Source organism: Rhinolophus ferrumequinum, chromosome 24 (genome assembly GCF_004115265.2).
Source record: "Rhinolophus ferrumequinum isolate MPI-CBG mRhiFer1 chromosome 24, mRhiFer1_v1.p, whole genome shotgun sequence".
NCBI classification, from domain to species: Eukaryota; Metazoa; Chordata; class Mammalia; order Chiroptera; family Rhinolophidae; genus Rhinolophus; species Rhinolophus ferrumequinum.
In genome coordinates, this window is record NC_046307.1 from 24,254,429 (window position 1) to 24,271,744 (window position 17,316).

Sequence of the window (17,316 nt, forward strand, 5' to 3'; positions counted from 1 at the left end):
GTGGTAGGAGTGACATGGTAGCTATAATAACACTAGTATTAGCATTAGAAAACACTGTCAAAAATTACTAATATTCCCCAAAGTGTTTTATTTTAGGTAATTAATATAATACTCAGGCCACAAAACAAAAAAGCCATCCTTATGGGATTGTAAAAAAAAAGCTGATGTGCTTTGTGCTCCACTATCTGAATATTTGAATAAAGATTTCCTACAGATTTTGAATAAAACACAAAAATTTAGAGGACTTATTTTCAAATAAAGGTCACTAATACACATGAGCTGACTTTAATTAAAACTCAAATATTTCTGAAATATAACTGAATTTGGGCAGCAAAGAGAAAAAGTGAGTATGGCCATACTGAAGATGTTTTAAAAAACATATTCAACATCACCTTTGTCAAACAAATGTTGTGATTTAATTACTCTAACTCTGCATGCATACAAAAATGCTTGTAGTGAAATAAGTCAGACAGAAAAAGTAGAGAACCATATGATTTCATTGATATGTGGTATATAAAATTGAAAACAACAAAAGAACAAGACAAACAAATGAAGGAACAAAAACTCATAGACATAGACAATAGTTTAGGGTTTACCAGAAGGTAAGGGTGGGTGGGGGGCTTTAGAAGAGGGTAAATGGGGTCTAATATATGGTGATGGAAGGAGAACTGACTCTGGGTGGTGAACACACAACGTGATATACAGATGATGTATTGCAGAATTGTGCACCTGAAATCTATGTAACTATACTAACAATTTTCACCCCAATAAACTTTAATTTAAAAAAAAATGCTTGCAAATTTTGACAACTGCTGTGTCTATTTTGGTCGGTGAAGCTACACATTTTGGGTGGCAATTATAAATGCGGATGTTGTTCAAATAACACCAAGTAATTTCAGTGCCATAAATATAACTTAATTTACTAAGAATATAGAGCTATGTCCCATCAAAATGTGCATTTTTCTTATCACTACAAAAATTACCTTAAATGATGAATTTTAAACTGAATTTACATTAACCATCAAAATAATGTGACATTTCACCGACAGATAAAGTTTTAAAAAGTTTTATTTTGATTCCATGAATTGGATAAAAAATTGAATCATGATCAGAATGAATTAATCTTACATTAGAAGCATTTGATGATAATGATATAAAACAAGCACCCTTAGCTGCTTGCAAAGTCTTTTTTCTGCTAATGGAGGCCATATATTATCAACTATTGATCCATGTGCTGTGTATTCACATAAAAACTTAGAATTGAGAATGAGCAAAATTAAATTTAGAAGAACATTCATTTGATTTTTTTTTTAATTAGGGATTTGTTAAAAATGCAAATTCTTTGAACCCAACCCAAACCTGCTGAAGCAGAAACTTTGGAATTGGACCTCAGCCATCTGTATTTTAACAAACCCTCCAGGACACTCCGATGTACATATAAGTTGAAGAACAAGATATCTAAGTGAAACGTCATGATTCACAGAGTGCTCTGTAAATATGCTTTCTGCAGCTACCAGTGTTGAATCATTCATTGCCTTGGCCAAAGTCTTCATAAAGTAACTACTGACTGTTGAGTTCAGAAATAGACCCACACATATACCATTTTTAATTGACTTTTCAACAAAGGTGCCAAAGCAACTCAGTAAAGGAAGAACAATATTTTCAATAAATGTTGTAGTAACAATTGGATGGCTGTAAACAAAACAAAACAAAACAAAAACAAACCAAAAACCTCAATTCATACATCATACCATATACAAAAACTAACCCAAAATTGATCATAGACCATAAAAGTAAGTGGTAATACTATAAGACTTCTAGAAGAAAAAAAAATAGGAGAACCTCTTTGTGGTCTGGGATGTGAAAAGAATTTCTTAAACAAGACATGAATAGCAAAACTATGAAAGAAAATAAATTAATAAAATTCATCAAAATGTAAAGACTTTCCTCTTCAAAAGACACTGTTAAAATGAAAAGGCAATCCACAGCCTGGAAGAAAATACTTGCAAAACATAACCAGCAAAAAAGTTGTATGTTGGAAATAGATATCTACTCAGCAGTAAAATATTCATCAAAATTTGAACAAACACTTCACCAGAGAAGAAATAGAGATGGCAAATAGCTACATGAAACGATGCTTAACATCATTTGTCATTAGGAAATGTAAATTAGAACCACAATGAGATATCACTACACCCCCAGTAGGATAGTTACAGTTAAAAATTCTAACTATGTCAAGTGTTGGCAAAGCTATGGAAAAATGAGAGCTCTCATATATTATAGTTTGGATTGTAGAACAACCACTTTGGAAAAGTTCAGCATTTTGTTAAACTTACACTATCATACAACACAATCATTCGAGTCCTACATATTTATTCACCCAGAAAAAAATGAAAACATATATTTACCCCAAAACTTGTACACAGATGTTTGTAACAGCTTTTTTGTTGGTGGTGGTGTTGTTTTGTTATAGTCCCAAACTGGAAACAACTCACATGTTCATCAATAAAGAATGGATAAATACACTGCAGTATATTCATACAATAGAACACTACTCAGCAATAAAAAGGAACAAATGATTGATACATGCAACAACATGAATGAGTTGCAAATAATTTTGCCGAGTGAAAAAAACCAGACACCCCTACACACTAATAAGATTATTGTATGATTCTAGTATATACATTTTTTAAAAATGCAAACAAATCTATAGTGACAGAAAGCAGATCAATGGTTGCCTTGAGACAGGATGAGAGTGGGTGGTGGGTGAAGAAGGGCTAAGTTGCAAAAGTGCCCAAGAAAACTTCTAGGGGGATGGATATATCTGTTATCTTGGTTGTGGTAATAGTTTCACAAACATACCCATGTATCAAAACTCATCATATTAAACACTTGAAATATTTGCAGTTTATCACACTTCGATTCGACCTCACGAAAACTGGGGAGGTTTGGAAAAAAAAAAGAAGAAAGGAAAAGTCTAGTTAAGTGCTATACCAGATAGCATAAAACAGGACTGCCCCAAGAAAACCAGGGTGTATGGTGAATCAAATGTTATGGGCACACACACCTACTTACATGGTTAATTTTTAATATTCTTTCAGCTCTTAGATTAACCTGTATCTCTCACTCCTTCAAACAATCCATTCCTAATTATTCCTGATTAAATTTCCCTTCCCTACACTTGCTTTGAGCACCATATACCTCTTTACTCTCAAGACTTATCACATTGTATATTTGCATATATTTCCATTGAATTAATGTCTATCTTGCTCCACTAGATTGTAAGAAACATGAGTTCTGGAATCTTTGCTTCCTTTTCCCCTCATTACTGTATTCTCAGCGTCTGGTACCTATGCCTAATTAATACTGGTTGAAAGAATACATGAATCTGGCAGCAAAATAACAGATCTGATAAAGAGTGAGAAACATATTCTACCCTTCTAATTAATGTATGCAATCTGTGAAATAATTATAATAATATACTTTACATTTCAAACATTTGCATATGAAGAAACATTCCCCTATTTGCTATTCTATTTGATCATTGTGAGAATTATATGAAAAATGCAAAACAAATAAACACATCTCCTTCTATGAATGACCCTGGGATTCAAGAGGCACATGGACAGTCAAGCAGTGGAAATAAATCCTGAACCCAAAGAGCTGACACCAAGGCCAATGTCTTTTGGACTAGGCCACAGTTATTGCTTGCTCTAAAGGCCTTCATCTTCTCATTCCCGGATATTGCAAGGGCCTCCGAAAACACGGATGCTCAACCTCGGATACATCCTGGAATGATTGGAGCCGTAGTGTTTTTCTTGTGGTTTTTATTTTCATTTTTCAATACCAATACCTATGTCCCATTCTCAGAGAGAGATTCTGATTAATAGGTCTGGAATGCCTGCTAGGCATGAAGAATTGTCAAAGATCTCCACGTGATTTTATTATAAGATGCAATGAACTTTAGAGCCACTGGTTTATCTAACCTCAGTCTGGATAGTTGACCACCTCCAACCCATTCCACTCTGAAGCAAACATCAACTATTTCAAACGCAAGCATCGATACGTCATGTGCCCACTTTAAACCCCCCCAAGCTGCCATACAACCTATAGGGTGTCCCATAACCTCAACTCCAGACCTGAACTAAAGACCTGCCCAACTGGAAGAATCAGAAATCACTGATTCCATGGCTGGGGTGAGTAAAAGATAAGATGAGCCCAGAATATCTAGTTCCAGAAAGAAGCAAAGGAGAAAAGAAAAGGAAAAGGCATACCAAAAGGACTCAGGAGACAGTTTAAAAGGACGCCTGCTGACTGATTGGAGCCTCAAAATTAATAATGACAGTAATGGACTATAGCCAGTTGCCTGAATTAAGAACCCATGATTTCACACTGATAATAAACAAACAAATAAAGGAAGAGAAGGGAAAGCTCTTCTTTATAATAGAATGTCAATTAACACGTTTAGAAGAAAAGATGGAGCTGGGAAAGGTCAGCATTTTAACCATCACACTAATAATTGACTCAGACAAAAAAAGTATCATGGAATGCTGAAATCCGTGGGTGAGTTTTATAAGGAAAACCGGATATTGATATAGTCTCAAAGTATCTCCCATAAATTACTTATCGTAATCTTCACCTTATTATATTTTTATAATAGGTAAAAATAGTAACTTTACAATGGACAAACCTGGCTTACACCTTCTCAACCACCTGATCACAACTAAGATCACCCATAAAAGGCCATCTTGGGCCTCTGGATGTAATGCTTTGAGAAGGATACAGCATCACTTACGGAATATTCCTGCCCCCAAAATGCAAAATCTAATAATAATAATAATAATAATAATAATAATAAACCGCATACAAACCCAAAGTGAGAGATTCATTCTACAAAATCACTAGTTTGTACTTTCCAAAAATGTCAAGAAAAGCTGAGGGACTGTTCTGAATTAAAGGAGACAAAAGATACCTGACAACTGAATGCAACGGGGGTCCTGGATTGGATATTGAACTGAGAGAGGGTGGGAACCCAACACCCATAAAGAACATGGTTGGGTCAATGGTAAAATATACATAAAAAGTGTGGATGGAATATTAGCTTTACATCCATGTTAAATTTTCTGATTTTAGCAATTGTACTGCAGTTATTGGTAAGAGAATGATCTTGTTCTTAGGAAATGAACACTTAAATATGCGCAGTATTAAAAGGGCAGCATCATATCAGCAACTTATTTTTAAATGGTCCAAAAACAAAATTACAGGAAGAGGGAGAGGGGAGGAGAAGGGAGGAGAGCGGAAAGAAAAAGAGGAGAGAGGTGGAAAAAGCAGTGGGGCAACATGGAAATAACAGTACTTTGTGCCATTCTGACAAACTTTCTGTAAGTTTGAAATTCTATTAAAATAAAAGTGACAGAAATCAAACAACAAAATGCAACAGAGGGTGCCCCCCTCTATCCCCTCGGCTCTCCCAGCCCCCCTATTCACACCTATGTTCACGCTCTGTCTGCTGAGACCCTGCTCTGCCTTGATGTCACTATGCTCTTGTTTATACACAACACACTTCAACCACGGAGAATGTACCATCCTTTGTTACACTTGGGTAATGCTTAGTCATTCTTTCTTTTTTCTCTTTTGCAATATTCATAGTACATTTTATTTTATTATTATTTTTTTAATAGTTAGACATTTATCATTTATATTCCTTACATAGTGATAACCCCCCTACCCCCATCTACTACCCCTCTGACGTCGCACACAGCCATTACATTTCCACTGTCTCTATTCCTAATGCTGTACTCCACTTCTTGTAACTGTATATGTATGTGTATATATATATATATATATAAAATTGTGGTTGACATTCATTATTGTTCAGCTTCAGCTATGATGTAGGTGCCTGATCACTGCACTGTACGCTTACTCATTCTTTCAAACTCGCCTCTGCAGGTATCCTCTCCTTGCAGAGCTGTCCCTGGCTGTCCCCAGCTCACTGCCCTGGCCTTAAGTCCCCCATGTTCCCATAGCACAGGCTGTGCATTCCTCTCTCACAGCCCTGGGCACACTATCCCACTGTCCATCTCCTCCACTGGACAGCGAGCGCTTCCTCATAAACCATTGATCTCCAGTCTCTTAGCCAAAAAAGGCATGCTATCAAAAACTAAGGAATTGGTGGTTAAACGAACATACTCCCTTACACCAAACATCAGCATCAAACACCACATACTGTAGCATATCTTTTGAGAATGGGAAAATAAGATTGCTGAATTAACTTATTTCCATAATTTTCATTCAGTACATATTATCACAGCATGTTGTAGACGTACTTCACTGTATAGGTACGACCTAATAGAACCCCTAAAAGTTGCTATCTTCGTCTAACAAAAATCTAACGTCTAACAAAAAAAGTTTCGTCTAACAAAAATCATTGTTTTTCCTCTTCCAGTTTCTAAGGAGACAAATTCCTAACAACGGAGCATTTGTTTGATAAACAAAAATCATCTTTCTGCAAATGTCCTCATACGGAGGCAGGTATCAATGGTAGGTATGGCTGAGCTGTGACAGAGCTGAATTACTTTGCCCAAGAAAACAAGGACACAGGGAGCTTGGGAGGAGGATCTGGCAGGAGGATGGGGCTGATGGCTGCCCATGCGGAGGGATGCGAGGGAGAGTGAGAGACCAGAGACACACAAACTGAAGAGAGAGTTAGTGGGAAGAAGAGACATTCTACACTGTAGGTGTTCCATAAACATTAGCTAAATGAATACATCAGAGTACGTTGTTGTGGGGACAGAGCCAGGAGTACAGTTTCCAGGCTCTCGCTGTCACATGGAAAGGTGCTGGCTCAGGTAGTAAATGGCCATCAACTGTGATTGGATGGCCATCAGCTGTGGCTAGTTGGCCGTCAGCTGTAACCAGTGAGCCATTGGCCACTAATATAACTGCCGTGGCTACGCTAGCAGAAAACGGGGGCTAGCAAGAAGATGGTCGCTGAGCCTGCAAGCAGCGGAGTGTGGATTGTAGATTGCAGAGAAGCGGATTGCTACCAAGTGAGATTGTTTGGCAGAGACAAGTGGATGGCGGGTTGCAGACAGTGTGGCTCCTGCCTCCTGTGTCTCCAACCCAGCCGCCAGTGAGACTATAGTGATGTGACTCCCCTACTTACGGCTCCGTGGGTGTTCCTTTTTGGCCTCACCATATCCTGCGTTCTTATGTGGGGAGCGGGAGCTGAGACCCCGCAGGCCGCCCCACATGACAGTTGTGTATTTGGAAAGTAAAACTTAGTGTACTGTAAAATCCTCATTCATCTTTGCCACAAAACCTTCAGTAAGATAACTAGTTTCACTAACATTTAGTAGAGCAAGTTGGGGTGCTGGAATGGAGAGATTTGCCGAGCAAGGGGGAGGCTGGCAGAGGGAGAAAAGAGGCCGCACAAAGGAGCCTGCCCCCTGCTTCACTTGGGGTACGTGACGTGGACACTCAGTAGTAGGCACAGATAGGGGGGCCATGGTAATTTTTCAGTGGCTAGTATCCATGCTTATTTTTCAGGGCCTGTGTTAGATACCAGTTGTTAAATAATTTTAAAGTCTCTGATAATGTTACAGAATACATATAATAGCATAATATGGTAATACAAGAAGCAATGTGCACAAATTAATTTAGAAGATGAGATATATTCATAGAAAAAGCTACCTGGGAAGAGCAGTCATATAAAATGAACCAAATTAGAGCTTCAATCAATAAGGGTTTCAGGTATTCAAGTGTCATGAAATATTGGGATCGGGGATGCCGAGGTGGGGGTCATTTTATAAGCTTCCTTTTTTACAAAGCGTTTCTATAAATATATGTTCTCGGTTATTATTACACATTCAGTTATGTGAATCAAGCTCACTAAGTTTGTTCGATACACTGGGCACAGAGGCTCTACACTCAAGGAGCCTGTAATCTAGAAGAATAAATATAAACAACTGATCTAATAAACAATAGCATATTAAAACTTACAAATGCAAATGCTTTTGACTCTGAAATTATTCAAACCGATTCCAAAATAAATGGAGTCATGGAAACAAAATCTAAAGAGAAGAGGAAAACCTCAGTGATCTTCAAAATAAACATAAAGACAATATACAGTACAAGAGCATTAATATGTAGCCATATGGTCAAGAGTTCTACCTTAGAGCATTGATTCTAGGGTCAGATGCCCAGGTAGAGGTTTTGAATTAATCACTAAATGTGTGACCATGAGTAAGTCACTAAGCCCGTCTGAATAGCAATTTCTCTTTTACACAATGAGAGGTTGGATAAGGTAAGGAATTTCAAATCTTGTGCAAAAAGGCCCATTGGGCAAGTCACTCTTGCCAACCAAAGCAGCTCAACTTTTCTATATTCTACATGTTACAGTTCTGTTTTTATTTTGTCTGAAAGGTTCCATCACTAAAAAAAACAAAAAACCAAATTTCCTCTAAGTCACGTTCTAGCTCTTAACAGATCCTGCTATTTCTTATTGGAAAGCAGTCAGAACTGAAAGGTAGCCATGGGTCCATGAAAAATTAACTTTGTCTTTAAGATATAATTCTATAAGCTCCCAAGTAAATCCTTTGAGGTTAAGATCTGTGGTATAGTATATAGTTCTAAAACTTCCCCAATTGTTCACATTAACTGGTTTTCCTCTGATAGGATGAAAAATCTCTATTGCTCTTCTCCCAAGTTCTAAGCAATTAACAGCCACGATTTCATGCAGGCAGAATCCAATTAACATATTTAATACATTCATCAACTATTAATTTAATTAGAACATTCAGCAAATTGCCATCACTTTATCCAAAGCTAGCTGAGTGCCTTGGATGCTTTGGGGAGGTCGGGATTGAAACATGCACATGTTTTATATCTTTAGGGAATCTAACACTGGAAGAAAAAAACCTGTTTCTTCCATCTTTTTCATTCTCAAGTAATTTGGAAAAGTTGACTTCCTTTTAAGAAATTCAGACCACCAACTGGGTTTTGCAGTTGCCAGAACAACTATTTCTATTTCAAGCATACCAGGGTGCCAAAAAAATGTATACAAGTGGACACTTTGGTCATTGTTGCACAAGCAGTAGTACACTGTAATCAGAAGTGTCCGGATGCTGATGGTAACCACTTTGAGCACCTCTTGGAATTGCAGAAGTCAAACGTGACTTGCATTCATCTTTTATATTGAGTATTACAATTTTAATAGTTTTTTTCCTTTCTTAAAAGGTGTATACATTTTTTGGGGGGCACCCTCTGTATATTTCATATTTCTCTAGAAACCACTTAGTTAAGTGAGGGAAATCCACTAATCAATCATGAGCTGTTTGTCTTAAAAAAAACCAGTCTTGATTATGTTCTGCTGTGTTAGATTAGCGAAGGGAATGACGTCAGTTGTTATTGAAAGGTACATTCTGGTAAATAACCAATACGATACAAGTCCCACTCTTTGATACCTTGCCCACAGCAGACATCACTAATTTATGACTGCACTGTTTCCCCTGTATATCTCCAAGACATGTTCAACACCCGAGTCCATTCGTCTTTTTTTCTATCTCCTTTGAAACACCAAGACTGACCACTTTTACCAAACACTATAGATAGGCAAATCCCTCCCTGGATGCCATGTAGGGACTCTTCTACTCCTCTTTTATCACTCTCAGCTTAATCTAGAAAGCATTCGATTTTTGTTGATGCTGAACACTAACTTCACAAACCTAGCTGGAGGCAAGAAAAAAAAAATTATCATATTGTCACAGCTTCCAATGAACAGCATGTACTATAATTAAACTCTTTTCTAACCAAACCCCGTCCTACTACACTCCCCCTTTATCTTTCCCTCTAAGTCTCCTTTCTCCAGGAATGCTCTCTTCCTGAAAGCTTAAATGTAGGCAATTACTTTATCCAGAGCAAGCCAACAGTGCAGAAATCACCTCTGTTGTTTCCCGCCCTCTCCTCAGGGGGGATGTTACTTACAGTGCTGTCAGAGGCGGCTAGTAAAGAGCCCTGGGACTGGGGGATTGGCTTATTTGAACCTGCCTGTTCTTTCTCAGAACCCATTGCTGAAAAAGGTGAGGAATTTGATTGATTCTAAGGCAAGGCCTACTATACAGGGAGATGATTTAGCAAAAACAGGTAGGTGTACAGGCTTCTCAGATAAACCTGGGTTCCAGTCTGATCCCTGCCACCCACTAGTCCAGGGACAATGGCCAATTCTCTTTCTTCTTCTACAAAACGGTAACAGTGATTATTTCTCACAGCATTGGTACCCAAATTAAATTAGGTAATGAGTTCCCAGCAATTGTTTGGCACAGAGTAATCATATAATAAATTTGTATCAAATTCTATCAACATGCAACTCCAAATAAAGAGATGACTTCTCTCTTTTTTTTTTTTTGGTTAACCAGGAGTGACAAAGGAACCGTAATGCCGAGACACACTAGCAGAATCACAGTGGCTCTCAAATATTCTCATGTGATATAAGAAAGGTGAATGCTTAACACACAGCTCACACTTAATCAATCACCTATTTTCTCAATTCTAAGATGTTAGTTTTTGTAAATATTTATTATTTCTGAAATTAGGACGAGTCTTAAAATTGATGCATACACTTAATGTGATACTGAAACTATTCTCTCTTGAAAGTTTGTATTGAAATCCACAGGGTGTCTTAAAATCAATGTGTTTTAATTGCATAATTAAGTAAAATAGTAGTATCAAAAATGCATAATCTCCTTTAAGCAATGAGCAGAGCTGTGCTCTCAGAGGTCTACAAGACCCAGTTGACTCTTCAAAGGGTCACCAAACTTTCCCTTAAACATTTTTACAGTCCTTGAGTCTCTCACCCTGATTCTTCAGTCATCCCGATCTTCTAACTGCTATTTTCTCATGGTTTGTTATGTTCCGAGTACAGTGCCAAATGTGTTATAAATACCATCTTATTTTAGTGCATACAACCCTACAGGTGGATGAAATTAAGATGCAGGTATCAAGGCTCTGATGAGAAAACTGAGGTGTAGACAGGTGAAGGGACATGGCTCTAGCTCACAGGAGCTGAGATACGGGTCAAGTTCAGGTCTGGCTCCTCAGCTGTGATTCTTAACCATGACTACAGTTCCTTGATTATAAGGAAATGGCTTCAAAAAGCAAAGCAATACTGTACGTAGTTCCCATAGATTGGGCACAGTGGAAAGCAGAGGACCAGGCTTCTTGTGGGGAGAATGAGGTGGGCTATCATTTATAAGGAGAAATGTTGCCTACAAATTGTTTAACTATCAGCAAAACGTCTCTCATCAAAAACATGTCTGGCCAGCCACAATATGTGCAATGTTTACAACTGAATCAATCATTCCTTTGGACAAAGACATTTTTTTCCCTCTAGGTCCAGATGTGGCCTGGTGGGAGTTTTTGATAGTTTTTGTTAGGCATCCAGCACCTATTTCTCCTTTATTTATTCTTTATAAAACTCTCCATATGTTCAGGTTGCTATACATCTCACATATAACTTGAGGAAAGGGGACCTCATCACCTAATCCAGGTACAGATTTTGACTGGCCCAAGCCAGCAACCCACGGTCCTTCCTGGATGACTGATATGGTTCAGAGGTGACCTCATTTGGTCTAAATAGAAGGTCTCAGTCTAAGCTTGGTTGACTGGTTTCTATCTCAGTCTGTGTGTCCCTCTGTCTCTTTTCTGCTTGGAGGCAAACAACAAAATTCATACGTGCGAATATCAATAGCAGCCATATTCAGCATTACAATGAAACGAATACTGAGGGAGGCAGAATGGCGACAGGGAAAACCTTGGTTGGGTTTGTGGTAATTTATTAAGCCTAATCTACCTCTGAAGTTTCAGTTGTAGACATAATAAACATAATATTGTTTAAGTAGGTTCGAGTCCAAGATTTTGTTTCTTGCATCCAAAAGCATGCACATGGAGTCAGTGCTTGGGGAGGCATAAATGACTGACCGGAGGTAACATAGAAGACGTAAGTAATTGTCTTAGTAAATGACAGCACTGGTCAAGCCAAAAATCTAGAAGCTATGTTTGGCTTCTTTTTATTAGTTTTCACTTCAAAATTATTACAACTTGTGTCTATTTGCCTCCAAGGTGTTGTGCATCCCATCTACTTTCCTTAAACTCCATCCTAGCACAAGTTATCTTGCATTCTGTGCTTGGACATTACCGTATCCGCCCAAATGGTCTCCCACTACCTATAATAATCCCACTCTAATTGTTCTCATCTATGCCACAGAGATAATTTCAAAACTTTTTAATGACATCCCATCGCGCTTGGTATAGAAGCTGAATTTCTTATCAGGACACAGAGTTCTGCATGACCTGCCACCCACCTCTGCCACCCCTTCTCTTTTTTTTTTTTTTTTTTTTTTTAATATTTTTTTTATTTTTTTAATTTATTGGGGTGACAATTGTTAGTAGAATTACATAGATTTCAGTTGTGCAATTCTGAATCACATCATCCATAAATCACACTGTGTGTTCACCACCCAGAGACAGCTCCCCTTCCATCACCGTACATTTGATCCCCCTCACCCTCATCCCCCACCCCCCAACCCCCTTACGCTCTGGTAACCACCAAATTACGTTCCCCAGATTAATTTTCAAACCCCGTGGCCATCCTGTGGTCACCGACTGCCCTCCAATCCCCTCACCCTCCCCCCCACCCCCCACTCCCCCCGCCCATCTAGCAACCCTCAGTTTTTCCTCATTGTCTCCCAGTTTCTGATTAGTTCATTCACTTATTCTTTTCTTTAGAATCCGCAAATAAGTGAGATCATATGGAACTTATCTTTCTCTGTCTGACTTATTTCACTTAACATAATGTTCTCTAGATCCATCCATGTTGTTGCAAATGGTAAGATTTCTTTCTTCCTTATGGCTGCATAATACTCCATTGTATAAATGTACCACAGTTTCTTAATCCAATCATCTACCGATGGGCATTTTGGTTGTTTCCATGTCTTAGCTATTGTGTATAGTGCTGCAATAAACATAGGAGTGCATAGAGATTTTTGAATTGAAGTTCTGGATTTCTCCGGATAGATACCTAGGAGTGGAATTACTGGATCATAAGGTAGTTCCATTTTCAGAATTTTGAGATACCTCCATACTGTTTTCCATAGCGGCTGCACCAGTCTGCAATCCCACCAACAGTGCACAAGCGTTCCCTTTTCTCCACATCCGCGCCAGCACTTGTTGTTTGTTGATTTATTGATGATAGCCATTCTGACTGGGGTGAGGTGGTATCTCATTGTGGTTTTTATTTGCATTTCTCTGATGGTTAGTGAGGTTGAGCATTTCTTCATATGTCTGTTTGCCATCTGAATGTCCTTTTCAGAAAAATGTCTCTTCAAGTCCTCTGCCCATTTTTTAATTGGATCGTTTGTTTTTTTGGAGTTGGGTTGAGTAAGTTTTCCATAGATTTGTGATATTAATCCCTTATCAGATATATCACTGGCAAATATCTTTTCCCATTCAGTAGGATCCCTTCTTGTTTTATTGATGGTTTCCTTTGCTGTGAAAAACTTTTTAGTTTGATATAATCCCACATGTTTATTCTTTCTCTTAGTTCCCTCGCGCGAGGGTGTATATCAGTAAAAATCTTACTCCGGGTAATGTCTGAGAAGTTTCTTCCTATATTTTCTTCTAGGTATTTTATGGTTTCAGACCTTACATTTAAGTCTTTAAGCCATTTTGAATTTATTTTTGTATATGGTGTAAGGAGGTGGTCCAACTTCATTTTTTTGCATGTGTCTGTCCAGGTTTCCCAGCACCATTTATTGAATAGACTGTCATTACTCCATCGTACATTCTTGCTTCCATTGTCGTAGATTAAATGGCCATATAGGCGTGGATTTATTTCTGGACTCTCTATTCTGTTCCATTGATCTATGTGTCTGTTTTTATGCCAGTACCATGCTGTTTTGATTACTGTAGCCTTGTAGTATAATTTGAAGTCAGGTATTGTTATACCTCCCACTTTGTTCTTATTTCTCAAGATTGCCTTTGCTATTCGGGGTCTTTTATGGTCCCATATAAATTTTAGGATTATATGTTCTATTTCTGTGAAAAACGACGTTGGCAGTTTGATAGGAATTGCATTGAATATGTATATTGCCTTAGGCAGTATGGACATTTTAATTATATTAATTCTTCCTATCCATGAACATGATATGTGTTTCCATCTATTTATATCTTCCTTCATTCCTTTCATCAGTGTCTTATAATTTTCTGAGTATAGATCTAAAAATATGGAACGCTTCACGAATTTGCGTGTCATCCTTGCGCAGGGGCCATGCTAATCTTCTCTGTATCGTTCCAATTTTAGTATATGTGCTGCCGAAGCGAGCACCACCCCTTCTCTTTTCCCAACACTTGTTCTGTCTCACTCAGCCACACTGGCCTCTTTTCATTGGTTCGCTTAAGTTTATTCCTGCCCCAGGGCCTTTGCACTTTCCTCTCTACCTAGATTGCTTCTCCCTTGGCTTTACCTGGCTAACTCCTTCTCATCCTTTAAGTTTTAGCTTAATATATTATCTCCTTGAAGAAATATTTCTTGATCACTTCATGTTTCATCCCATCATTCTACCTTGCCCTATTTAAACATTGATCACGTATCATCCGATCTATTTCCTTTATTGCTCCTGTCAAAATCTAATTATACTCTGTTGTTTGACTATTTTTATTTGTTTGTTTAGATCTGTCTTTTTCTTGAGAAGATTAACTTCATCGAGGGAGAAATCTTAATGGTTATGTCTACCTAAGACACTGACTTAGGAGGTAACTGGCTATGGCAGGTTTAAAACCTGGCTGTAAATCCTTTGATACGTTTTCCATTGAGAGATGATATCTATGTTTCTTGCTCTTAAATTTGGGAAAGTTTTGACAAATATAATACAGAAGAAGCGATGCTTTGCAACTTTTCAGAGTAAGTCATAAAAGGCCATGCAGCATGTGCCTTGTTTGCTGGGAAGGCTCACTCCTGGAGGCCTGAGCCCCTATATAATGGGTCCATTACTCTGAGAGCACCATACTGGAGAAGGCACACACAGGTAGCCAAGCTGATACTCTTCTTTAGCCATCCCATCGCTTTATGGATCACTGCCCTTCTTTCTGCTAAGCACATGTAACCTCAGAAGCTTTCTCAACACAGCACTGCAGCAGTCACAGCCACTACATTAGAGCCATCTCGTGAGACCAAAAATATTTTCTCTCTCTGCATGCAGACATCCCCATCAGAGGACAGAAGTAGTTTTGAATATGGCCTGGTGTTCAGCAATCAATTTTTTTCCAAGTGCAGCCCCTTCTAAAAGACACAAAGATAGATATGTCTATCTATCTTTGGGTATCCAAGGGGATATTTTAACAAAGTCACACAATGAGACACAAAACCCAGGCTTCTAGATCTGTGGTTCAACGACCCTGGCATTTACACCACAATCTGCTTAGGAATTCTAACTAATAAGGATCCAATGGCCTACGGGTAGGACAGGCTGTAAGGAGCAAATCAACTGGCAATATTTTTAAATGATATGATACTTTTTTATTTGCATATTTGAATTTAAATACATTTTATAGAGGGAGTTAGTAGAGAACATACAAAAATGTTTTTCTCATTGGCTAGTTGATCGATATGGTTCCTTCCCACATAAAAATGAAGAAAAAGTAAGGGCGATTTATAAATTAAAGTACTATATGACATAAGTGATTATTACCATGACTAACCTGGGCATACCTGTGAAACTCCACTTTACTTTCAAGCGTCCAGGCAAAGAAACTAGTAGAAGGTATATGTTCATCCGGCAACGGAGCAATGATTTCACATGATTCATCCAGCTAAGAGAAATTTAACTCTCATCAGCCCTCTCCTGGTCCACTGAAGGGAAGGGAACTGGAAATCAAAATGCAAGTGAAAGAAAGACACCCATCGTGTGAAGACCCACTGCATGTGAAATGTGGTCTGCTGCTCGTGTGAAGGGTGGTCCCTCACCATGAGGCGGGCAGGAGAGGATGAGGCACATGGATGATGGTAGGCACACACGCTACACGCCGCCATCCTGGCGTCCACGCACAGTACAGACATGACAAATCAATCATAGTACTCTTTTCTGTTAAGAGTCGATGCGTCCTCAGAATGCTTTCCCAAAAATATTCCAGGCTGCTACGGTGGTGAACTAGGCTTGACATAGTAGATGAGAATATCTGCAGAAAGCTGGGTACTATGAATGGGTTGGGAAGTCCCTTATACCTGTGCTCTAGTCCCAGTTCGGCCACTGACCTACTTCGTACTATGGAAAAATGTCTCCCCCTCTGTTGGTAGCAGTTGTCCCAACAGCTAATCAAAGACAAAAATCCTAATGCTGCCTATGTGACAATCATTGGACTGGAATAATTTCTGGAAAGGACCTTACAGATGAGCTACACTTGACAAGCTACCCAATGAAAGAGTGTGTGTTTGGTGGAGAGTGTTTCCCTGCGACCTTTGGAAAGGTATTTTAAATTCTCATAGTCAGCTAGAAGCAGAATAATATCATCTCAAATTATTATCACTTGCTTTCTTTCCCATTCCAGTCTGTTCCACTCTAGCCACTGCAGCATTGTTAGAGAGCATGCCCTGGGGGCATCGCAGAAGAATATAAGGGATCCTAAGCAAATCTGGAAGCCAGGGTTTTGCTCCTTCCTAGCTGTGTGACTTTGTTGAAATGATCTCTCCTCTAGGATGCTACCTGTTCCAAATATATCTACTCCTGGGTTCCACACTCCCACCTCCTAAAAGGGATACTGTAGTATACCACAAAACAATGAACAACAAGCTTGTTTCTCTCTTGTGCATCTAAACTACGATTTGTGGAAATCGTAGCTAATCCATAGAAAGCTCTTAGGTGGAAAGAGAGAGGATTTGGACAGCTATGTTGCGTCATGTTCAAAGTGAGTAGGCAGAGAAAAGTGTTCGAGAGAGCACAAAACAGAGAGTCCTTAACAGATGGAGTTATTTGCCCGGCTCCCAAAAGTATAGTTTTTATTTCTAGTTTAATTGAAGCTCTGAGGGGCTTCACCACCTGTGCCTGGATTCTCTGAGCTTTCTGGAACCTTCCCACAAATTGTCCTTTGTTTTGGCCAGCTTGAACAGGTTTCTGGTCCTTGCAGGCAAACTGATTCTGTTAAGTGAGGGAGGAAGGATGAAGGAGTGACTTGGACTAAGAGATTTCTGAAGTCACGGTCACGAATCTATACTTGTGTGTGTTTCCATTATGATGAATCCAGTCTCCAGCCTGGAGTTAACTTGAT

The 17,316-nt window shown here is 38.7% G+C and overlaps 1 non-coding gene across 1 annotated transcript; it reads right to left on the reverse strand.

Annotated features, from left to right (window-relative positions):
- Positions 1 to 14,273: 14,273 nt before the first annotated feature.
- Positions 14,274 to 14,380, reverse strand: LOC117017138 (U6 spliceosomal RNA). Its single transcript, XR_004422015.1, has one exon. It is a non-coding gene; the product is annotated as a U6 spliceosomal RNA (small nuclear RNA).
- Positions 14,381 to 17,316: the final 2,936 nt, after the last annotated feature.